This window comes from Tympanuchus pallidicinctus, unplaced genomic scaffold (assembly GCF_026119805.1).
Source record: "Tympanuchus pallidicinctus isolate F22 unplaced genomic scaffold, pur_lepc_1.0 scaffold23, whole genome shotgun sequence".
NCBI lineage: Eukaryota > Metazoa > Chordata > Aves > Galliformes > Phasianidae > Tympanuchus > Tympanuchus pallidicinctus.
Genome location: NW_026294740.1, coordinates 8861013 through 8887253, shown reverse-complemented (window position 1 = coordinate 8887253; position 26241 = coordinate 8861013). Strand labels below are relative to the sequence as shown.

Genomic DNA, 26241 nt, shown 5'->3' with positions numbered 1-26241 from the left:
ACCCAAAAGCCACCATTGCCAAATGAACCTTAGGTTATATATGATGAAATATCAAGGCCTGTACAGACCTAAACAATACTGGGACTGTGCTAATACTGTGTCCCTAAAGATGCTGAAAGCCCACCCTCCCAACTCAGAAGGATTTATATAAGAAGGGATCAGTATGGGAAAATCAGTAATTAGAATCTGTAAATAGTTAAGTTTCGAGAGAGGTTGGCTAAAAATAGTGTATTTCAAAGGAAAATGCATTTTCTCTGGTCTGAAAAGACATAGATGCTGCTACAGTATGATTTTGACAGTTCATTAACTTTATCTGACAGCACTGCCCAGAGAAACGGGGATTTTTGGCTGAGTTCTGCTTCACTGTTTATCTGTTTCTTGCAAGTCAGGCAAACCTGCTTTCATTTCCGTTTGTCCACTCGCTTTTTATGAAAATAGATTTTAATAGTTCAGCTAGGAATTTTAATATATGAAACTCAAACTGTGTACAACATTTGCAGTCCAGGTTCAAACGTGCCCCCGTTTAGTCAGCAACACCACTGTTTAGTTCTGTGACAACCAAGTGTAATTTTCCCATTGACATATATAATTATGGCAGTGGAGTCATAGAGAAAAATGGATAGAGACAAATTGTGAGAAAATAAAAAACAAACTACAGTAAATGTTTATTTAACTGAACTCTTCAGTGAAACTAAATTATTTGTATTACACTATAAAAGTAACAATACGGATTGTCACAAAAGTGATAAGGAAAAGTGCTCTTGTACCTGAAGTACACTCTTCAGCCTTGAAATTTCTATTCAGATCTTCTCCCATAGACACTTTGCTATACAAGGGAGAAATTGCTTTCTCTATGCTGTATTTCTCAATGTGTAGAACTCACCCTCTGTTGCACTAAAACAGCGAGATGTTTGGGAAAGAAGCTATGTAATTATGCTTTTTGTACAACCTTGTAGCAGTACTGGCTGATCTCAGCCAGGGCTGCTAAGTGCTGTTTTTAAAACAAACATTCTTGCATATAGCTTTATTTCACTGCCAACAATTTATGTCAGCCCCTAAGCTGCTCTAATATTTAATTAAAATACATCAATATTATGCTTTGAATGCCCATATCTTGTTGCTTCCAACCACTCACTAATTATGCTCATTCACACAGCATTTAATTGTCTGGTTGTTATCTGGAGATATTCCATAGTATTTTTCAGAGCTGTGGGTACGCTGGCTTTTTCCAAAACACCTGTGCTGCGTGTAGGAAGTCTTTATGAAGGAAAATCAGACTCTGTCACCTTCTTTGTCACCTCACGCCCCCCATGATTTCCACATGGCAAGACTATCATTGGCCTGTAATTATCTTCAGGTCACTAGCGCTTGCACAGATCTGGCTGCGTGAGGGACTGAAACTGGTACAATGAGAAGACTGAAGCAGATACCTGAATGCATGCATACTTAGCCACAGTACGATTGTAATTCTTGCTCTACAAATAGTATTATCCAAGGCCCTGACTCTGCAAGCCTTAAGAGCTTCAGTGACTCAAAACCAGATACTGACAATCTTAAAATGCATGACATCTGCCTAAAATCCCAATCCTGAAGTCATAAACCTGCAGGAGAATTCATTTTGGGGGAAAAAAAAAATGTTTCTAGTGCTGTCATTGCACAAAAAAAAAAAGACTGGAAAACATGACACAGATGTTTCCTCAAGGCTCGGTAAACAGAAAGCAAATTAAAAAATACCCTTTTTTAAAAAAGAAAACTTTCTCTGGTAAAGACCACATCTTTTAAGTTCTACAGGCCAGCCTGATGATGTTTTAATACCTCTGGCTGACAGAACGATCACTGCGACTATTCACAGAGCACAAAGATAAAAATGTGCAAAAGATCTTTGTCAGATCTGGGCCCGCAGCCAGCCCCACTCCCCAGGAGCATGTCATATGGCACTACTTCTAAATTTGGCTCAGACCTGTTTTGGTGAGTGCAAAACTTGCCTGGATCCAATGCTGGTTCTGCTTCTGCCATTTAAAGCTTTTCCATCACATGTATAAAGCTCTAAATAAAACTTACAAGGAAGCTTTTATCTGGATGTAGGTGTGTTTGTAAGAAAGTAAGAGGGGTGAAAGAAAACCACACCGGGGATGGAATCAGAGGCTGATTTCTGAGCCATAAATTATCGCTGATTACAGCATTTAGTAAATTCACTAGATACCTCTTCCTCAGTTTCCCTGCCTGCAGCCAATGTCCACCTGCCTCTCCTTGCCCAGTGCATTTATCCCTGTGAAGCCCCAGGAAACCACCTTAAAAACAACGCCAGAAAAAACCTAAACACGGTGATTTCCTTCATCTCCATCACTGTCCCACGTGATGTTGGCAAGCAAGTCTGCAAAGCAACAGTTCAGCAAAGGAAAACTTGGGTGACGACTGCATGTCTCCCACCACAGCCCCTTTCTCCCCACTTGCAGTGCCGTATGCCAAATCACTGCCTTGCTGTGTGAAGCCCCTGTACAAAACGAGGACACGCTGTGCGTGCAGCTTCCTCTGTAACTCCATCTGAACTACAGAAATGTCAGAAAGACGGGTAGAGTCTGCTCTTCTCCCATTAAAAGCATAAATGGAGCACAAAGCCTGCTGCAGCCGCAGCCCGCTCAGCCAGGCTGCTCGAGGTGCGGCTGCCCGAGCTGCTCTGAGAAGCGAAGGAGTCCATTACAACGGTCCCACCTCGCCTCAGCACAACAGCAGCAGGCGCGTCTGAGCCTGGCGCGCGCAGGGCTGCTCGCGTCTTGTCAGCCCAGCGAAGGCGCCTGTCCCGTTACCTGAGGGAAAGCTGCTGTCACCTGACGGAAAGCTCTTGTCCTGCCACCCGAGGGACAGCTTCTTTTTCCTCAGCTGAGGGAAGGCCTCCGTGCTGTCCAGCCCCGCGCCACAGCTGCATTCGCACTCGGGCACCCCGCTGGCCCTGAAGAACCTTCTGGAAGTTTCCCGCCCGTCCAGCTCTGCTCAGCACCGCAAGGCTGCTTTCCTGGAGCCGAGCCGAGCCGAGCCCTACAGGCGAGGCGGGGAAACAGCCGGCCCTCGTCCCGGCTTCTTCCCGACCTTAAAGCAGAGGATGTGCGGGCTCTCAGGCAGAGGGAATGGAGCGGGAAGGGCACAAGCGGTAAGGTTCTGCAGGGACATGGCGGAGTGGTGCCCCGCGATCTCCTCAGAGGGGGACAGGGGATGGAATCCCAGAAATGAAGCCGTGTTCTGAAGGCGTAAACCTGCAATGCAGGCCTGCAATTGTCATCCTGGTTATGAGGGGGTCTGGGCTTCACCTCAGATGCTTGGGACAGGATCTGGCTTCAAGTTGTAAAATGTCTGGTTTAGACTCAGTGTATGAAGTGACTTTCTGAGCTTACAGCATACATCCCATCCACTTAGGGCATTAAGTAACATTAAGGAATGAAGCTAAGTCTGTATTTAATCTCCGTCTGACGAATTTGACTTTACTGTGTCTTAGAACATCAAAAACCAGCATCCCTTGGTGAGGTATGTGGTAATTAAAGTGCTAGATGATGAGTAAAATGACAGACATCCAAACTTTGATCATCTGAGGTGATGCTCCACTTAAAACAAGCAAGCAGTGACTTTTAGAGCACTGTGGTAGCACACAGGTGAATTTGCAGAAGGCTTCTGGGCAACAGCAGTCTCATGAAAATTCACAACGACCTATGAAATGAAACACTCAAAGGGAAACTAAGAGCTAATTTGGGCTGTTTCAGAAGCTGCTTTTTGCAGCCCAGTATGATACAAAGCCAGCTCCTTTTCCTGACTTTTTCTGTTTGGCTCCTTGTATATGAAATGCTGAGCTGTTTATTGTTCATTCCTAATTTTGAATCTGTTTGAAACTACTCAATAAAACCTAAAATGACCTAGCTTTGCTTTGGCCACCAGGAGTTTCATATGGTTCTAGTAGTCGCTCATGTTGAAAAATGAACAAAAAAAAGTCATGCTGCATTTATTACCAATCTTTGCTTTCCTTTTTCATTCCTTTTCTCTCTTTCCTCATCCTCCAGTGTGGCTGTGGCATTGAATACAACTGAGACAGAGTGGGTTCCAAGTTCTGGTGCTTATTCTTGGCTCATTAATTTTTGGCAAAGAAGAGACATTTAAAAGGTCTGACATTCCTAGGCTAGGTGGTGATTGATCAAAAGTCAGCACAGTCAGTGTTTCTATTTTTTTCAGACTCATAGTAATGTTATCCCCTAAAAGCCCACAAAAACAAAGCAATTAGGCTGGCTTGATCGGAGGAACGGTGCTGGCTGAACCATCCTCAGCACTGAAGGTAGCAGATTTCCATGAGAATAACTTTTCTCTACTTATTTCTTAGGTCTGCCAAAGTCTGTTTTATAAAAAGGCAAGGTAATGCTGTTGTGCTTGAAGTGTGTTATCTGGATTATGCCAACTGTGCTCTTCAGGAATGTGACACTGTGAAATGAGATTTCCACACACCCACAGGAATGAGCAGACACTGTATTTATTAGCCTAGTAAAAATACAATCTTAAATCAATAACACCCAGACTCTCTCCGTTTCTTCCTGTTTGTATTGTGTGTCTGAGTTAGTCTTGTTCTAAGCCAGTGTTACCAGGTGTACTCACCAGAGTCTACTCACTGGAGCTGTAAATAGCAGCCAAAAATAGCTAGCCCTGTTTGGATGCTCCAGCAGAGGTAATAACCGAGAGCCAGTGAGAGCGTGTGTAAAGGATATGCACAGATATTGGCTACTGGAGCTTTGAGCGTGTCTGCTGAAGATGAAGATGCAACATCACGATGTGGAGGACTATTAGCTGTCTGAAAGGATGGTTAGGACGACACTGAGTGCTAACTTCAGGAATTTAAGTTCAGTTCATGCCTTGAGATCTGGCTGTTGGGTACGTTTGCTTAGCCAGTACCTTTCTTGTGACTTGGTTTTCCTGTCTCTGGAGCAGAACTGTTTTGTTAATGAAACTGAAAGCTTAGAAATTTTGAAAATGGATGACTTCATTTTGCTTAGGAATATAGCTGGATGACAAAGGCACAAAAGCCAGAAATGAAGAATTTCTGTGAGACTCTTCCTAGAAAATAGATTGCAGAAAAAGATTGCTTCCTTTGAATGTCAGTGTTTGATTCATTCTTGTCTGAAACCCAGTAAAACTGAATTGTTGGTACTTTAGGAGAGCCAGATAGATGCAAAGAGTCTGCTGAAGAGCCTGAAAGAAGTGAATGGCTGTCTGTGTTATTTGAACTTTAGGAAGGAATGAAGAAAATGTTATCTAACTACAGTGCTGAGTCATTTTAGCCTTAGAAGCTGCTTAGGTCAGCTGAAGGATTGGGAAAGAAAATACTGAGTCAAGTATTTTATTGTGTCAGCAGAGGGTCCCTGCTGCAGTGTGGGCTGAAACTTGGAAGTGGAGATCTAAAAGGAAACATTATCAACAGCAGCTGCTTGAAAAGTAGTGTAATTCCTTTGTTTCTGAGGATTGTCTAAAGTCCTAGGAAATCCTGCCTTATCTAAAACTTCTGATATTTCCATAAGGAATCCTTGTATTTTTGTTAATCACATTCTATCATAATTGCATTAGTGCTTGCTTAAGAAAAGCTTGGTTGTACAATCTTTCCACATATTGGATTCACCTTGAGCAAAATTCTCAGATGCATCCACATGAATTAGAAGCCTGGTCTTCTAGGGCACCAGTCACTCCTGAAAGTGACATTTGTTATGTATGAGAGTTACAGTGTTACCTGTGCCCTATTGCCAAAAGATATGATGGAATTTTTTCTTTAAACTCTTTCATCTGAAGGTCTCAATCTCCTTGTGAACATTTGAATGAAAATTTCATTCTATTTGCAAAATATTTATTGACCCTCTCCCCGTATGATGATGTCTGTATAATTTACCCTTGATAATTGGACCAGTTTGAGAGTTTTCTGGCAATGTGGTCTGTTGCTGTCAAACACTTCAGCTGGGGCTCTCAGCGTTTCTTCATAGGAATTTTACTGTAATTCCTATGAGCTCCAGTGATCAACGCCTTCACTCTGGGCTTTGACCACTTTCGTGTGTGCCTCAAAACCTTGTTTTGTTCTGCATTCTGAAAAGGTCTCAAAATATTAGTAATAATGTCTCCAACTTTTTCCTTACTTTTTGCTCTCCTCCTGAATTAGAATTCTATTCCAGTCCATTGTTTTTTTCCTGCTATACATGTTGCAGCATCTCTAGCTGTGAGATCTGTTCTGGTAGCAGTTGTAAATAGCTCAACTGTGGGAGGGGTTTCTTTACAGAAATTGTGAAGCTGTTTGTCTTCTATTAATTCTTTACAGTAAGTAAGAGAAACAAAGCTTTTACAGCTAAATAGGTTCTCTTAAGAGTGCACAAAGAGCTGCTTTAATCTGTTGTACTATAATGCATCCAATTAACATGTTTAGTCCCGAGCATCTGGAGAGATAGGTGAAGTGGAACAGTGCCTGCTTTTCAAATCAAACGTGCAGATGGATGGTACTCCTCGTGTGGATCTAATAATGTTGGTCCACTAGATGTCCTGACTAATTAGATTTTCTGATGTTTCTTCTTCACTAGTGCTACTTCACATGACTCTAGAGTTCCATTTTCTCCTGTGATCACTGAGTTGTTTTAGTATATTAACTCTTTATGCTGAAGTATATTCTGTTGAAATAGGTGCAAAATCTGACTGAAATGCAGACAGAAATTGAAGGAGGAGGTGATGACATGATTAAGATCCTCTTGCCTTCTGTGTGTGTTGGCAAAAAGGAACCTACAAGGCCATAGCATTCGTAGATCTTTCAGGAGATAAAGTACAAGGACACTTCCACCAGATTCCTTTCTCCTCACTTTTTCTTCAGCTTAATATCCACCCAAAAGGGTGAGAATGCCACCTCACTGGTAGGCTTGTTTGTAGAAGGTTGTGCTTAAAGCCATGTATTCATAATTATCTTCTTGCTCTCCAGCACAGCCACGTGGATGAGATCATAGTGAGAAGCGGTTGCAGACTGCTCCGTGATATCTCTGCTTGCAACCTTAAGGATTTCTAGTATCTGAACACAATTTTGACAGAAAGACTTTGAAAGAATTTTTTTCTTTAAAATGTAATGGTATTGTAGGATTCATATCCTGTGTTTTCATTCTTTAAATGATTATTTCATCCCTGTAATGAGTATGCTTCGAATATCAGGGTTCAGCTCCTGTGCATTCTGCAGAGGGGCGCAGATAGAAATTTCAGATTATCAATTGTAATTCAAAGCATCATTGCCTCCTTCTTAAAGCTGTGTTATCTGAAGTATTAGAATAACATTTGGATTTGGGAAAATGGATCAAAGCACTAAAACTTTTCTTCCACCACAGTCTAACCTAGTGTCAGGAAGCGGTGCTATGTTGGCAGCAGCATATACCATCCCTGAGGAGGCTGAATGTAAGCATTAAAAATGTGTGGGCCTGTATTAAAAGATGAATTTTACTGAACTCTAAAAAAAGTCAGTAATGGAGCTGCCTCTTTCAGCAGTTTTTTATAATAAAATGATGAGCAGTTTTTTATTTATTAATAGATGTTGGTGAGTTGATTATTTTCTAATGGATATTGAAATCCTTACCTGAATTAATAGATATAATATCATTTTAAAGGAACATATACCTTTTGAATACCATGATATTCATGTTACTGATTGATTAAAAATCCTTTTACAGTGCAGGCATGCCCTCACGAGCTTCTTAGCAATATGAGGTAGTTTTCTGGGGGTTCAAAATGCCACTGGAGGACAGATGACATGCAATAGGATATCATTACAGTCTAATGTGTTACTTCATGGTCTCAAGTTGCTTTTCTTTGAGTAGCTGGATACTATCAGCTGTCTGTTTCTCATCTATTGTTTCTTTTCCTCAGCAGCTGAGTAAGTGGGAGATGACAGAGCCAACGCACTGCCTGCGTTAGGGGAGCAACAAAACCCCGATAGCGATATAAATTATTGGAACAGTGCTCATCTGGGGAACTGCAGACAGACAAAGCAGCTCTGAGGAAATGCATCCCTGTCAACAAACGTTTGTTTCAGCTGAGGCTTGAATAACAGCAGAAGTGAAAAGCAGAGTAATCTGGTGAGGGGAAAATGGACTGCAGCAACTGTAAGTATTTTTGAATAATTTGTTACAAAGTTCATGGACCTGATGAGCAGATTACTATATGCATTTCTGGACGTAATTTTTTGTCTTTGAAGAATGAAAATTGTTTTTCCTTTAATGTGATGCATGGGCACATTATTTCTTTTCTGTTCTCTTAATATGTGGAATGGATATTTTATATGAAGATAAGAATTTCAAATATCTGTAGGGCAGAAAACTCTTTTATTTTGCCTTCCAAATATGTACTGACATTTTGATATAAGTGTATATTAATACTTTGGCTGTGTGGTCACTGTCTTTCAATGGAACGTTCTTATAAGCAGCTAATTGTAGTATTTAAGACAGACAATTTCATTTCAATTTATGAAATGAGTTACATTTCTACTGTTTTCTTCAAGAGTCAATCTCTGGGACTATGCTGATATTAGTTACATACCTGCATTCATGCATGAGCAAACTCGGTGCTAAAGCTGGCAGCCTGTAATGAGTATACATACATTTTTATGACAGTCTGAAACAAATTTGTTTATGAACAGTTTTTCTTTAGTTTGATTTTCAACAAAAAGGTGTTGGTGTGTGGTTCTGGTAGCTAAGAAGTAAATTTTGCCATTAATGTACACTTCATGGGACCAGTTTTGAAGGGGACAAATTAACTCCAGGCTGTGGAAGATTAAGAAGCTCTGAATTGTGCAACCAACCTCAGACTGCCATGACAAATAAGTTAAGAAAGGTTCATTTGGATTTTCTGAAATTAGCCTGCCATGATTTCTCACTATGTTTTCCAAACAATACACTTTAGCAATGAATTGGAAGCTCCCAGCCTGCTATAGCAACGGTTTTTAGAACTGTTTTCAGAATCTCTGTGGGGAACTGCAGCACTGCACCAGCCTGGAATGTTGCATGTTTCATTAACTTACTAAGAAACCTTTCTAAAGTGAAAAACGGTGGTGTAAGTTAGCATGGTTGTATCTCCTCTGAGAGACTTTGATTTGACTGTATCTTGTCAGAGGCTTTAGGTAAATTCTGTACATAAATGGTCTCATGGAGGCTGCGATTTCTAACAGAAAAAGCTTGCTCTGCTGGTGTGTTTCAATTTGATTGACATGGAAGTAGCATGATGTTCTGAAATGAATTCTACTGCTTCTGAGGCCTAAGGTACTCTACAGGTATATTTGCGCTGCCCTGGAGTAGGAACTTTCCTCGAGTGAGACAATTACACAAAACCATGGGCTGCACAGAGTAGATGTGGCATGTGACTCCTACAGCTGACTGCATGTTGGATGGGCTTAGTTAGCACTTTGTTTTCTCTGGCATTTTTTAAAATCTCACATTATTTTGACTTTACAAACTTACGATCGGCCTAAAATGGATGGCTAACATGAGTTGACTAAGTAATGTTATTTGAATAACAGAAGAACCAAGGGTCACTAGCCAGGATTATGACCCATGTTTCAGTTGCTGCTCATTCCAGCAACTTCTGTCAGGGAAGATTTACTGTGCTTCAACTTATCGGCTGTAAAGAGCGCAGTGCAGACTGCTTTGTTTTCTGGCTCAGTATTCAATTGCAGAACCCAGCTATACAAAACCATACTTTTCTGGATTCAGCTCACTAGAGGCTGCTGGTCACTGATTTCCCCAGCATCTTCACCCCCTCACCCATCACCTCGTCACTGCCATCTTACTGATAAGATCACAAAATACATGAACTGTGTATTTTGTATATTGTGGTACAGTGACAGCTAAGAACAAACTAAATATGTGTATATATGCATTGCTTCATTGCCTCAGATATTTCACACTTTTCATGTAAAGCTTCCAAAAACTTTAGTGGGATACTCCCAATTAGAGGAAGGACGCAGTCCTGCAACTGCATGCTGCTCAAATGTTTTCTAGTACAGATGTGAAAGTAGTTGGCTGTATTCCAGTGTCCTTCATTAAAGGTAAAGAGGTAAAATAAAAGCACAGAATTGATTGTTGAGATTCAGAGCACTGGTTCATGCCCTTCATATGTAAAGAAGTATGCCCTATAAAATTCAGATTGAAATTTTCTGAAAGGATGCATGAAATTTCTCCTGCTCTTAGCCATTTTCAGCGACTATAAAATAAAACCTGTGGTTATTAAATATAAAATGTATATTTTGCTGTGGTATTCCTCTTCCATATATAGTTATCAAGATAGCTACAGATTATTTAAAGACAACTTTTTGGTGCAATTAATGTGTCAGTAAAGCAAACCAAGTGTTTCTCTTTATAAAATGTCTTTCAAGCACCCCTGAGGACGCATTAAAGAAGTCATATTTAGTAAGCTAATTAGCATGATCAGAGTGTGCATTCCTTCCTTATGATTAACGCTGGCACTGAGAGGAAAATTCTAGGTAGAACTCGTATGGTGACACTAAATACATAGATTCTTATATTCTGTACTGGAATGCATGACACACTGGCTACAGTTTAAGTAACTGTTTAAAGCAGCAAGGACATAATTCACCTAAAAGTCTGACATTTTCTCAACAGAAATACACAAGGCATTAAACAGCTTGGACAAACAGTCTGGAAAGTTACATTATGGCTCATCTTGTTGCACTTTGTTCTATTTATGTAATGGCAAATTTTACTGAGTTCTGCTCTGAAATGCTGGGCCTTCAGCTTTCTAATGAAAACATAACGATTTATGGTATCTGTTTACCATAAAGATAATCCATGCATAGATTAGAATCACTTTCATCACTTTCTTTATGCTAGATATTTAAGAAAGAAAGAATCTTACAAAAATACTAATAATGCCTATTTTTGAGTATCAGTAAGAACTTTGCTCTGTAGCACTGTGCTCAAGGAATAAGATCAGTACTGATGCTCAAGAATGCTATTTCATATAAACTGGTGTTACTGTACAGTCTCCATTTAGCTGACTGAGCTATGCTTCATTTATGGGAGAAACAACAGTTTTTGGTGATATAATTGTGACTGTAGTAGGATGGAATACCAGATGCTTTCTTCCTTGGAGTCTGATCCTGAAACAGGTGAATGCATGGAGTTGTGCATACACAGCTGAAACGATGAGCTTCAGCAGAATTGTGTAACTTAAATTCTGATCTACATGTGCACTTAAGGTGGTCTACTGTCAGCTTTCCTTGTTTACTTATAGAAAGGTCTTGTTTCAGCCTTTCTGTGATATGTCATTGTAGCTTCAAGAAAAGCTCTAATTTCAATTTTATTGCTGTTTTATATCAGTCTATCAATTTCTCTCCATTTAGGGGTCTTCTCACACATTTGATTGTCAGAAGTCCATCCAATTGCTTGATAAGTTATTTCTATTGAAGGCATACTAATACAGATCTGTAGATGAAGCTCTTGGTTATTTTTAGCCAACAGTTTTGTTTTAAAATGAGTGGGATTTGAAACCTAACTAGCTTTGAAAGCACCAATCTTGGGAAATAATTATTGTTCTAAACTTTGTTGGCCTTGGGAATATGTTCTGTCATGAGCCTCATGACTGGATGCTCACACCTGGGAGATGAGTATGTGTAAGTTAACAGGCTGCAGTACGTTATTGTGGAAGTGCTGAAAAGTACCAGATCTTCAGAGCTGGGGAGTTCACACTGCTTTGCTTCAGGACAGAAGTTACAGTATGGATCTTAGGATTTCAGTCACATGTAGATAAGTAAGGAATGCTGATCTAGGGCCATGCTTCCAAAGTTATGTGAAACAAACTCTGAACTGAAACAAGTTCACATTATCTCTCAGTTTTGAAACAAGGTGGGAATGTGCCATGCAATGTAATTTGAAAATATTAACTTTCAAAAATTAGATGCCACAAGAAGATACTGCTCAAGGAACAGATTAATGATGTTTCATTATTAAAATATTTCTGATTAATAAGTGTTTATAAAGAACAAATTGCACCGCTTTCAGTAATAAATTCTAATTGATATATTTGGGACTCTGGCACTGTAAAAAAAAAAAAGGTCATGAAAATACAGATTTCAGTCCAGCCTCCTGATTACTGCATTTTTTGGTTTTCCAATACAATCATCCTACAGAAGAGAGAAAGGGAGAACTAAGTCATATGTTCCATCTTTACTACTACATTCCTTAGAGGGTTCCATATGTTTACCTTTAGCTGACTTTAGATTCTGTGTTTTTGTGGTTGCTGGCAAGAACTGTTGAATTCTTTCATGCCTATTGCTTTAATAAGGAATGTAAAGCCACATAAAGAATAACATTAGAACACAACAGTATGAAGCACAAATAATCTGCAATGAGATGCATATCTTGAGTGCAGATTAGGAATGCTTTGCACCCGACTCTTTATTCGGACTGCTAGATTTAAAAGTTCCAAAAGGGGGCAATCTTACCCTCTGCCTGAAAACATGTAAATATAGTTAAATTGAATTAAATTCAGGAAATCCAGTATAGCACTTTTAAGGTTCTCATTTACCTTATAAAGCTGAAGAGTAGTGTGTAAACGATAACAACAATTCTTAAGCTTTTTTATTTTTTGAATTAAATTTCAAAAGCATCAGTAGACTTTAAACTTTATTAACTGCAAGAACTGCAACAGTGTGAATGCGTGAGGTCATCCTCAAAGTTGAATGGTCAAAATTATCTGATGCATTTATGTGATACATTTAAATTTAACTGTAGAGATCAATCCTGCTGTTGAGTGAGAGAACCACAAAAAAAAAAAAAAGCACTTCAATTGTTCATGGACATAAAACAAATGTGAGATTGAGATGTAGGCAAAAAATAGAATCTCTAAAAACAGAAGCTCATCTCTTTCTCCAGCTGATTGCGCCTTATGAATTTAAGATAAGAAATGTGTTCTTTCTTGGAGAGATGACAATTAGCTTAGGAAAGCTAAATTGGTGCAAGTGGAATTCTACAATTTTTTATCATTCTAATGTTTAAGTGAGAGAAATAATTTTTTGAAAAAAACTTCCAGGAATTGTATTTGCCATTCATTTTTAGTAACTTTTTTATTGTATATTTATTTTTCAGTAAGACGTGTACAAATTTCCTTTCTATATGCTTTCTAAATAACATGCTGTAGACTCATCCTTTATAATTTGATGGCAACAATAATTCAACTATAAGAAAAGAAAATGTTTCAGGTATATGATATATATGCATATGCGAGCTGCCAAAAACATTACTTCTATAGGTATCTGAAAGCCAGGACCATGCAATGTGAAAATGTCTTAGGAGGAAAAACCATGAACACAAAGTGAGGGTTAGTTGCAGAAAGGCATCTGCAAGAGTTTGGGAAAAGTGCTGTGATAGTGGGAAGAAGTGGAAAGGAGCACACGTGAAATGGAGAGAGCAGACATGTCCTGGTCACTGGGGAAAAGTGGATAGTTTGCAGGCAAGGTGCCATCCACATTCCTTCCATTTCCAGTGTGTGCCCCTGATGTAATGCAATCAAGTCCATTGTGTAGCCAAGTCTGTATCCCTGCCTATCCCTACAGTGCCATGTCGTTTGAGGGAAAAGATGGGCTGTTTGATTAGACCAACAGGTACATTTTGAGCAGAAGAAATAAGACAAATTTTTAGTTACAAAACACATTTCTTACATCTGAAACTGAAATGGTGATATCAAGATGGAAAAGGATTGGCAGTGTTTATTCTGAATGAAACTTAACATTGCTGATTACATAAACAGCCCATGAGAGAAGGACTGGCAGTTGTGCGGTACAGGAAGGTAGAGGCACTGAGAAAACTGTTGGTGGTTCCTGTGGGGTTGGTCAAGAGAGACAGGTAACTGCAGCTTGTGTGAAGTTAACTTGCAGTTAACCCATGAGTTAAGGGGAAAGTTGTGAAGTGTTATAAAATCAGAGCTTCTGTGAAGTCCTTTATTTTTGGGTATTAGTGTTTTAATTTCCAGAATGAAATGCTAAAGATACTTTGAAGGTTATTTTGAAGATGAATACTAAGTCTGAGATAAGTCTGGGAGAGAGAGACATAATGCAAAGAACATTCCAGCTTCCTTTGATTGAATCAAACTGGCGTTGAAAAAGAAGTGGGCAAGGAACTAATGAGAAGCATTCTTGCTCTTGACTGCATCCCCCAGCGTGTTAGAATCATGCCCTTTCAGTTTTCTCCAGATAACACCTTTCTAAATATCCCGCCCTGCTTTAAGACTGAATGCCTGCTACACAGTGATAATTCTGGCATCTTGCAGATAACCCCCTGCCTCAGAAACCAATACCTCAACTGAAATAGTCCCAGCATGCTGGAATGAAATGCCTGGAACCTTACATGTGCTTATTCTGATAGGGCCAATGAGAGCTGTGCTGCTTGGAAAGAAACAGGGAGATGCAACTGAGAGGTCTGTTCTGATCTTGGCTCAGATTTAGTGAGAGAACACTTCTAATGTTTAAAAGATTTTAAAGTTTTCGGAGACTTTTGAATGCTGATAATTATGAATTAAAACATAATTGGTCATCAATTTCTCTTTTTCTTGCTGTTCATCCCAGTCATTGTGGGGCAGCATATTTTCCCATGATAAGGACAAGCCCTACAATCTGTCATTACTACATGGAATCTAGTTAAAGCTGATAGATTACTTGTAGTAAGAAGAGCTGCAGCTTGTGATGTTTGCAAGCTTGAGCTCCAGTCCATCCAGTATGAATAAGGAGGCACAGATTGCCCAATTGTATATGCTGAAGTTTGCTCTGACCCCTGATTCACAGCCAAGAATATGGCTGGTATAGTAACAGTTCAGTAAAGCATTATGGTTAAGGATGTATTCATAAAATGCAAATGAAACTAAAATAAATTATATTACCACTTTAATTTTATTGTGATAAGCAGTATACCTACGAAATTAATATGATTTTTTTTTCCCCTTGCTTTACATTCATATGATGCAGACTATTTTAAACCCAGCTGTACTTTTTCCCCTCTAGAGAAGATGACCATCCCCATTGCCTCACTATCTATTTACATTCTGGAAAGAGTCATTTGGGATTTTGTCTTTCTGAAATAAACATTTGCTTATGGATTTTTTTTATTGTCACTCCATGGCATTTTTAAAGTAAATAGGAGTACAAGGTTTATATTATTTTAAATGTATATTGTATTTGTCTTCCCAACACTGTGGTTTCTAGTACTGTGAATAACGTAGTATGGAGCCAGCCTATTAAACAGCCTGTTTTTGTAAGGAAACTGTTAGTCCACCTACAATATTCTATTGCTTACTGTGTTCTTCCAATATGCTTAGCATTCCACAACCTAAATGATCATTTGTTGAACAAATTCATGCTTTTATTAGTCAAAATACAGAGAAAACAGAGCCCCCCTGTTTCAAGATATTTGCTAATGCACGGTTAATTATCACATATAGCTTACTATAATTCATTTTACAGGGAGACCTCCTGCAGGTAACATACTAGCAGTTTATGAAGCAAAATAACCTCACTATAGATTAGAACTGTTTCACTACTGGTCAGACAGTTGCTGCTTCTAGGCCTTCTCACTTCACATTGCTAATTTGAACAAGGCTTTATTTTTATATTTGTCAGCAGCAAGACTGTAGCATGGTTGTTAAACCTCTCCCAGGCCTAATTAGAGTAGCAATGCTAGCATTCATAATGAATCTCGTGTCCTGGGTTGGAGGAGGTAGCCGTGGTGCTACAGTAGCTTCCTGGCAGACAGTTGCTGGCAGGTTTAAGGTAGCTTGTGGCTTGCAATATTAAGTGACTGTTGAAATTCATTGACTCCACTGCGGCTTATGTGTCTAGATGACAACAAGTTTACACGGTTCTTTTATAGTTACAGCAAATGGGTCCATTTAAATATTTATTAGGTGATTATGGTGATGTGAAATGGAAAAAAATTGCAAAGTACAGTATTGCATGTATAACTGTCTTAACCGTATTTTTAACAAAATATGCCTGTGGTATCATTTGAAATTACAGCATCTTTTTTTTTTCCTCATAAATATTTATAGTGTATCAGTAGCTAGGAATGCTAATTTATTTGCATTTTGTTTCTTATTTAATTTGACAGGCATTTGGGTAGCCATTAAAGGCACTCACTCTGATTTGAATGAAGGATATTTCACTCAGCAGCTGAGTGACATTTTGATGGGTGTGGATGAAGTTCAGGTTTAGGAGTTCTTGCCTTTGCGAGACACAGAGAGGAGGAGTATGCCCTGTGTGTTCTCAATGATGGGAGCACCCAAAGAAAGTTTCCTTCTCTAAAGCTTTCACATTTGAATGATCCCTCATAGTTTTTGGATGAAGTGCAGTCAACTTGTGTCATTTTATTCTTTACCTGGCTACATGAAATTGAAGAGAACACAAAAGCCAGGTGTAGATTTTTGTAAAAATGAACCAGGAGTTGTCAGAAATTATTAATATGAGTAGGATGCCAAAAAAGAGCTATCTCATAGACACAGATAAAAAGATTGTGTCTATGGAAGAAAATGAAATCCAATTCATTGACAGCTTTTAACTACTGTTAACTTTCTCATAGCAACAGAAAGGATTGGAGCAAGTCAGTCTCATCCAAGGGATTAGGAGAGCCTGACAATGACATCCAGAGGTGTCAGAGCAAATACGTACATTAATGGAAAATAGGCATAGTGAGGAGAAACCTTGCATAATGCAGCAAATCTTCTCTGAATATAAGTTTGAGTTTATATAAAAGTTAAAGATAGTAAAAGGAATAGTTAAATAATAGAACCATTTCACTCGCAGTGTTATCACTGACCTTTGTTGTTATTTATGCATGTTAGGCTGCTACAAGTGGCTGAAGTAATTCAAGTGTATTTTTGGACATTGCTCAACATCTGCAGGTATCCACAGGTCTGATCTGTGCCTTTGCAATTCAGTGTAAATACTTTTTTTGTAGTCTTTCATCAGTTTCAGCAGGCTTGTAATACATTTCTTTTTCTTGTATTAAAAACAAGTGAAAACTAATGTAGTTTAACTGGGCCTTCCCTATTTGGTGTTCCTTTTGTTCTGCATTTTATGCATCTCCTTCAGTTTTGCCATAGTGTCTCCCATAGCCACCTCTGCTCTCTAAGAAATTGCAAACTATTCTGCATTAAGTATTATATCAGAACACAGTCACAATTTCCATTTATTTTTCATTTGAGCTGTCACTATAGGTGGAAAAGTTACTTATCCCTTCACAGAGTTGCAAGAGTAAGTGAGATTATGGCAGACTGTATACTTATTTCAGAACACCTTCCAGCACCACAATACACAGCTCAGCACTGCTGTGGGTGTTGGTTTGTGCCATGTGAATGTTAACAGAGAGGTTAGACACTGTGTGAAGTTGAAGGCTGTCATTCTAGCTCATTCCTCTGGTGATTTCATGAAGTCTTTGTTAAATTTTTCCCATGTACACCTAACATGAATGCACTTGTAGCTAATATAGCCAAACTGCAAATCCAATTCAGAACCCTACAGAAGGTTGTTATCAAACATGATTTCCTTTAATTCATTGTTTTTTTCTTGGCTATCTATGTGCGGCTTTCTGTCGAGTCCAGGTTTTCTGGGTGATTTTTGTACGAGGAAATCAGACACCAGCCACAGGATCCTGAAGCACCCATCACTGCTTCAGACCCCCAGTCTATATGATAAGCGGTTCGTAATTTCTTACTGCAGGCTTCAGAAGTCCTATTGGTAAGTTTAACTTACCAACTACCAAGACAGTAAGTTAAACTTGCTACACAGGGTGAATATACATAAGTGTCAGGACACTGAAAAAGGCTGGGTTCTTGTGCATGCACAGTAACCCTCAGTCTTTAGGGTTGTCGATCTGATTCATAAGCACTAAATTCATTTAAAAGAAAACGAAGGGGAAAAAAAGAACATTCTTTAGTTTTTTGAGTCAGAAAGTTCTGTACTACTGTTTGCTCAGATTTTCCAGCGAGATCACTTCCTGAATGGGACTTAATATGAATAAATGTTCTGAGAAGCAGGTTCAAAAGCTAAGCATGCAGAGACTGTATAGTCTTGCAAAATCCAATCAGTGGCAAAGCTGACTTTGGTTCTAGTTTTCTAGTAAGCTCAGAAAATTTCACACTTGTGACTCAGAACAAGTTTTTTGATGTCTTACTTGATGTTTTTGACTAAATCTTTAATTCTCACATTTTTGTTCGGCTTTAAAAGGACCTTGTTGTATTTATCCACCTTGTGATTTCAGTAAAATAATTTGATTTGAAGAGAAAAGGTCAGAATTTCATTCTGAAAGAATCTGTCAGATTACATGGCTTTATCTGTTTGCAAAACATCTAAAGCAGTATGATTATCATCAGTTATTTTAATAGAAGAATTACCTTCTCATTAAAGACTAGATCTGTCCAAACAGTACAGAAGGGGTTCCCCATAAATACCTCAATGCAAACCTAACTGGGTAGAGAAAGGTCCGATAAAATATAAAGCTATGGACAACTGGTTGTTTATCCTGGGGCAAAACATTGCATCGCTTGTCTGGCCTTCCCCAGGTTGAAGAATCTTGGTCAATATCTGGCTGTGTTTAGGGGACTGCATAAAGGCATACGGGGATGGTGTGACTGATCAGCATTTGCTGATCTAAACAAATGGCTTTTACCATATCGGGACAAGCAATTGCAGACAGTCAGTAGCACAATAAACTATATTCTATCTCTATGCTTGTCACTGGAAAGTAGAAATACATATTTTTTTCAACTGAATAAAAAAATAGGAGGTCCAAGTGTCAAGACCTCAGTACTGTAACAAGTTGGATAGTTTCCAGTGGAACATTTTTCTCTCAGCTAATGCCAGTTCACCAAAACCTAACACGTTGCATGAAAATGTCTATTCCAATGAAATTTTTGATGGAAATGTGCTTGGTTTGCTGCCAGCTCACCCGTTTTCCCAGCTCTCGGCTCCCCGGCATCTCACCTGGAGTGGTGCCAGAAAGTCAAGTTTCTTCACGTTCCTGGCCTGCTGGCAGTCTGCCACAAAGGATGGGAGTCTGGGCTCCCGAAAGTGGACAAGAAACCTTATACATGCACATACAACCGTACACATACTCTCACAGGTCATTTAAATCCATGTCAGTTCATTCAAAGTAAAGATTTTTTTTCTTTTACATAGAGGTTCTTTTAAATGTGACTGTCCTATGGAAAATTTTTCATGTTGGAATTTTCACTCCAAGTTGTAAATGAAAAAATTGAGGAATATGAAAAATTTTCTTTACAAGGGAAATACTGGTTCCTGAGAATCTGTTATGCTATTGTCACTGAAGCTATCAGCAGCTTCATCTGCATCTCTTTTTCGCTGCATTACAAGATGCATATTTGTAACAGGTAAGGTGTCCACGTACTCGACAAAACAAGATGATACTTTTAGTGTTCTGTGAATATTTTTTTTAAACGTCCTCTTCAGCCACATTAAATGAGGAATCAATCTTCTCTTGGTCGCTAAGTTTAGTTTGTGCACTGTCTAGTTGAGGAATGAGTTTCCCAGTTGTTTGCTGAAGAATAAACAGAAAACAAGCATATATTCTGAAATTCCAGCTGAGTGGCTGCTGAAGCAGGAGCACTGCAGTGTACTTTTCCATGGCCTCATTTCATGCACTGCAAACTGTTCAGTTGCTTGTTATACATAAGTACATAAATAAACTTCAGTCACACTGTGTTAGCTAATTTTTGACTGGGGGGATGTGTTCATGTTTGAGACAAAACACAGTTGATTCAAATAGCCATTAATGAATTCCTTTTCTGATTGTTCTTAATGCCTTGGATTAGCATAACAAAGTCAGACTCTTTACAGGATCAGTACTTGAAGCAGCTAATTTTTCAATTGAGCTTTTGAGAATCTGGGATTTGTAGTAATGGATAAAGTTCTTACTACTTCATTAAAGAAAGGTCCCTGAGTGGAATTCTGCTTCTGCCTAAAGTGGCATTGTGGTTATCAAGTCTGAGATGCACTACCAGTCCATCAAAAACTGCTGCTTCTGTAATAAAAGAAAATGTTAATTATTCTTAAAAGCAAGAAAACATCTTTCCTGTATAACATACTAAAATTGCTATTAAAAAGGTAAAATCTATTTCTTTGCCAAAGGAAGGGGGTGTTGTGTAACAGAGCTGGACCGATACTGTCCTTCATAGCATTTCATTGTGATTTTTCTCCCAGTGCCATTTTATTCTGACAGTGGGAATGATCAGCAAAGTACTCAAGTATTAATAGTACTATTATGTACATAAATATTTGTAAATGGCTTAGATAAAATGTACTTTAGAATCACTAAGGATTAATTAGGAATATGGAAGATTTTTCTTATGCTTTGAGTTAACTTCAAATGTCCAAAATGTGCATATTTTTGCCCTTGTCATTTTAATAATGCTCGTAAAGGCTCTATGAGTTGCAACCAGCAGAAGAAAGTGGGCATGGCAGAAGCTTCAGGTCAGTCCTAAAAACTGTCATCTCCCAAACTGCAGCTGCACAGAATCCTGACACCCTTTGCTTGCATGAGCCTTGGCGTCAGCCTAGCGATAAGGAGGTGGGGAAACAGGAAATGTGTGTAAATATAGGACTGAGCAATTCAAATTAATACTCTGAAATTTTAAGATTAATAAAATTATAAACTTTTTCACTTGGTTTCACTTTAACTGTTAGAAATGATGTAACAGAAACCTGTGTACTCTTAGGTATTTTCCGATGTCCCTAAACTGAACTCTTAGTTGCCCTCTCTAACCTCCTAATCTTTTTGCAAAAGAGAGCAGAAAGGCCCCTCTACAAAGAAATCTTGACTGCTTTATTTGACTCGTTGGGGTGAAAGGAAAAAGGGAGGGGGAAGCGACACATATCATGCTGTAAATACAATTCAACATGTGCAATGAAGTGACAGCTGAATTCTTCTGGCCTTTATGTCAAAGAATCACTGCTGGAGTGCAATGTGTAAGCAAAGTCGTCTCATACTGTTATCTGACTAGTGTTCTGTAAGAGCAACAGTCTGGATGAGGGGAAAAAATCAGCTATGCCCTTCTGAAAATAGAAGAACACTGACACTGATATTCCTCAACTACCTTTCATAAAGTCAAGCTCAACTCTACAGTAAATCTGAGCTAGTTCTGACCTCTCTCACTGTCACAAGCACTCACAACTGCTCTCTGGTGGAAAAAGAAAAATTTGATTTCCATCCAGAAGTGCATTATTTATGATTTTGAACTTTAGTCTACTCATTCAGACACGATCTTACATTTTTTTCTGCTTGTTCTCTGAACACATTATGGGCTTAGTCTATGTTTGAAATTCTGGATCTGGATTCAGTTCTTTGACCATTTCTACACTGTAATATTAAGGTAGAATCAAGTAATTGTAGAGAAAAAAAGACAATCATGGAATTTTGGGATATTGTTTTTCATGTCACCTCAAACTGAGAGGGAGATATTGCTTTTTGCAGTGCATGTTTTACCATACATCTTCCTACAGAAGCTGATTTTCTTACTACGTACAGGAAGTTTGAAGTTAGATTCAAGGTGTTGCTGTTCCTGATGCAGTAACCTTCATAACCGTTTCTATTAGCTCTTAATGTTATATGACAACAAACTCACAGATAAATCACCCTTATCCAGAAGCACACATCCCAGTATATTTCTTAAAACCAGGGGTGGACACAGACATGAAGTAGGGGTTCCTAGCTCCACATGCTATATTGGACTGATACAAATGAGTCTGTACAGAATATAGCTTCTCAAATACTTGGGGTTGAGGAACAAAGCTGTTGCAGTGCTGGTGCTGGGGAAAGTGAGGCAGCAGAGAACAGTTGCCAAGAACAGCATTAGGGATTTTGGCTTGGGTTTTTATAGGAACCTATGGAAGTAATGGCTTAGCAGAGATGCTATAGCCTAGTCTGTACTGGTCGAGAGCTTATATTTGTTGCTATTGAACTCTCTCCGTTTGCAGTAATAAACTGGATCTGTTTTCTTGATATATCTTGCTGTTATCAGCTACTTTAATCCCTAGAGCTGCTTACAGTAACTAAATTAAACTGTGTGCAGTGGTGTATCATCCCATCAGATGGCACAGATGAGTTCTACAGCCTCCCTGGAGTCACCCAAATCAACTATTATTAGCTGTTTTTAATGTAAGAGTTCCTAAGTATCTTCTTTTTTTTCTTTGGTCTTAAGATACTCTGGAGGCTTTTTTTCTTCCTGAAATTGTTGCGCTGTTTTCGGTACTTAAGAGAAAGATTCCAAACGAAGCAGCCATTCTTAACCTATGCAGACAAAGGGAGTGGTTCCCTTAGCAACAGGAACCATGTGGAGGTTCTCAGAGAGCTCTCTTTTCCCCCTACTCGTGTTTTCTTTTAACTCAACATTTTGCACAGCATCTTGCATGGAGACTCCGACAGCTGGGCTGGAGGCAAAACAGTTCTTCCGGCTCTAGCTAACCAGTGCTCGAAAGGCAATTGTTCTACACTCATCAGACAGAAAAAATGATAATCATGGGTAAGTGAACTGGCACACAATCAGAGTTCATGCTGTGGAGGGGGAAAGTTTACTGGCTGGCTACCAGAAGTGTCCAGCACTTACCAGTAGGCACGTATATTTGAAACTGTGTTGCTAATGTGATGCTTAACTTGGTTACTGTTGAGATCGTATGTCTGCATTTAGCAAATCAGGGCTTTAAAACATTAGCACAACTGAGTTCTAGTCCTTGGTATGCTACCGACTTTCTTTGTAGCCCTGGACATGTCACCTAACCTATTTGTTTTCCTCCCCCATTGACTAAATGGAGAGTGTATACCATGAGCATGTTGAAAGGGCTGTAAATTACTGCAGAATTATACCCTATTGCTTGGCAAAATTATATCTGCTTCTGAAGTTAATGATAATATAAAGAATTTGGAATGAAAAATCAATCTTTCATTGAAGATGTAACTCAACTTTTCTGTACATGGATCAAGTTTCTTCATGGTACAATATTGCAGACTTGAAATATGTGCATATGCAGTTGAGTATGATGAGGAATAAATAGCAGAAATAGAGCAGTTGATTTCCCTCCAAATAGCTATAGCATTGGTAAAGTTGCAGCTGTGTTTCTGTGAAATTCAGCCTATTGTAACGTAATGGATTTTAATCTTTGTGTGTACTGAAGTAAACACTTGTTCGGCTGTACCTGAGGTGTTACATATTTCAATATATCTTGCCAACCTCAGCTGAAAACCTTAATGCGTAAGCTCTGTAAGTTTGTATCATTTTATCTACAAAGGAACATCCAAATTTATCCAATTTTAAGTCTGTTAATTTGTGGGGAAGTTGCATAAGGGATGAATTTATCTCTCCTTTCCTCCTAATTTAAGGTAAGGAGTTCCTTTAATCACAATTTTTTATCATATTTGCATAAAAATTCATGCACTAGAGTTCGTATCTGACAAATAGTACTGCATGCTGATCATTTGGATGCAGACTTCCTTTTTTTCCACAGCTACAGATGGGTTTCCTGATGTCGCAGTGGATGCAGTCAGCAGTACGGGCAACTTAGTTGCTCTTCTCTCAAATGTGATTACTGCAGAAAGAAACAATCACTGCAACTGTGTGTGCAGAGTAGCTGCAGAAGTGCCATACATCAGATATCCACAGTCCTGCCAATAACGTACTGCTAATCCTCTTCCTATTCCTTGGCAATGCTAATTATCAGTGTATCACTTTCTGTGTGCTCTTATGGCACCCAGTACAACGGAGCTTTTCCTACACGATCACAGGTTCAAACAGCCATAATGCTCCCTTTTGCATGGTCATTTACAATTTGTCTCTTAACTCCAATTTAAAGTAGGAAAGATTGCTGTATTTGCAGCCTTAATAATAGTGTTAGATTTTGTGATTGATGATGAAGGCAGTTATGTATTATAATTGAAACAAATTGTTCCTCTTTTCTCTCTGTGGTTTTATTTCCCCACTTTTATGCTCCACTTCAAGTAGTAGTTCTGCAGGAGTCATCTGTACCAGGTAAAGTACAAAATTAAAATATTTAGCATTTGGGAAACAGTGTCTGAATTCCAAATTGCAATTCATTATACATATTGCAAAACAGATGAAGAACCTCCTTTGTATCATTCTTCTTCTATTTTCTTTTTTAAGAAAAAAAATTAATTAATTGTGGATTAATGTTCTCAATTGTTTCTTGCCTCTCCTTTGGATGTCCAGTTCTATAATATTCCCTCCTTGGTCATTTACCCAATCTTTTTGAGCAGATGATTTTCATTCCAGTAAACAAAAATGTCAGTCCTTTTGCCAGGCCCACTATTAGTGATTTTGTATGAATAACCCACTGAGAGGCACTTTATGTTACTTAGAAGAAATGTTTGTACTGCTATTAGCAGTAGTTATACTGTGCCTTTCATCCAAGCATTTGAAGTGCACTGCAAACGTACATGAAGGCTCCCCAGAAAGCTGGAGACAAGGAAGTAATACTAAGGGATAACTTCGCCCAGAAACTAAGTAAATAACAAGAACTCTAATAATCTGCAGAAGTGCTGTATATCTTACAGCAGGAAGTAAGGATTTGATGTAGAAGTGGGTTACATTGCTACCAACACCTATGTCAATGTCTTGATGCTTCACACTTAGGATACATATATAAAGTAAGCTGAAACTGAAGAAAAAGTGGATGTTAGTTTAAAAGATTAAATGAATGAATGATGATTGGCCCATAGGAAGAGTTAAGAGAAGCTTATTTATGCAGCTGGCAGCCAAGAAGTTGGATAAGTTTCATGCTGTTAGTAAGATGGATAATCACACACAGATTCAGTTTCAGGATTTTACCAGTTTTATATGCTGTATGATTTTTCAACACCAAGTAAAAGGCAAGGCTTACAATATAAGTACTTCCCTTTTTCAGTCTGATTTATTCATTAAAAGAGCAACAGGCATAACTTCCTTGAAGGTACCTCTGGCTGAGAAGTAAATCATACATTAGTTCATGCGTGCATCAAGGCTTTTTGTATTCTAGTACCAAAACAAGTTGGTGTGATAGTCTGGTGTGATACAGCCCCTAGCAATTAATTAACATTCCTCCGATCCATTGCTGGGATACGTTGCTATTGCATGAAGGTAGACAGGGGGCATCCTGTTCTGTAAAAACTTATCAGCATCTTTTCTAGGGAAAGCTAGAAAAAGGTAGGAATTGTATTGTGTAAGTACTGATTCTGGGAACACCTACTTGGCAAACATTGCAGCACAGCTAGAGAGGTGCCTGTGAATCAAATGCAGATTAGTCTACGGAAGTAATGTACCAGCATATACTGATAGAGGTACCAAATCTTTCATTGCACTGCCATCCTGTTCAGTCATGTTGTATCACTGAGCCAAATACAATTATTGTGGTAGCATATGCTAACATGCTGCTATTGGCTTAGGTTATGGCTGTTGTGAGAACACTTAACCCACGGGTTTAGATTGGGTTGGTGAAGACCCACAAGAGCACTCTAGTTTTTAAGATGTGGTAAATTCAGCACCTTCGTGCCCTCAGATTTGTAACAAAGCCCTCCGTGTCTCAGGACTTTTCTCAAATTCACAAATACCGTGGGTATGAGAAGCCTTCAACAAATGTTTCTCCTCTCTACTTCGGTGTTATCAAAAGTGGCTTCACAGATGGCCCTATGGAGAACAAGTATTAATTCGTAATGCCCTCATTTCTGATCAATTGCTTCTATTAGTTTTCTAGTCCTTGGCTTGTGTAGTTGTTTTTTTCCCTTTCTATGAAAAGTTGATTTCACTTCTTTGTTTTTGTTTGTAGGTATTGCCTCTTCATACTTAACCTTCCCTTATTCTCGCACACAGTACATATATCTTTTTTTTCTTTTCCCTTCTCTCTCTAGTGTTCGAGCACCATTATGAAAAAGTACATAAAAGGGTGTTTATAGAGTCTGCTATATGGAAGCTGTTCTGAATTTTAATAGATGTGTTCATGGGCTCATCCTTGAGTCTCTAGTCTATTACTTGAGATGGTTGCAGAAAAAAATAAGTGGCATGGTCTTCAAAATAAATGTTTTATAGTTTCACTGTCCATTCTTTATCTGTAAAAAAAATTCTTTGATCTAAAATGATAAAGCCAAGATCTGAAAAAAGGCTTGGCTGATTCTGTATCTTTCTTTTGTGTCATCTTCAAGCCCATGTATCATC

The 26241-nt window shown here is 38.7% G+C and overlaps 1 protein-coding gene across 1 annotated transcript in view; it reads left to right on the top strand.

The window, feature by feature from the left end:
* Positions 1-22398: 22398 nt before the first annotated feature.
* ANKFN1 (ankyrin repeat and fibronectin type III domain containing 1) overlaps positions 22399-26241 on the top strand; it is a 95276-nt gene continuing 91433 nt past the window's right edge. Inside the window, exon 1 of the mRNA XM_052688360.1 lies at positions 22399-22566. The gene's annotated coding sequence lies outside the window, so the exon portion shown is untranslated. The remainder of the gene's footprint in view (positions 22567-26241) is intronic.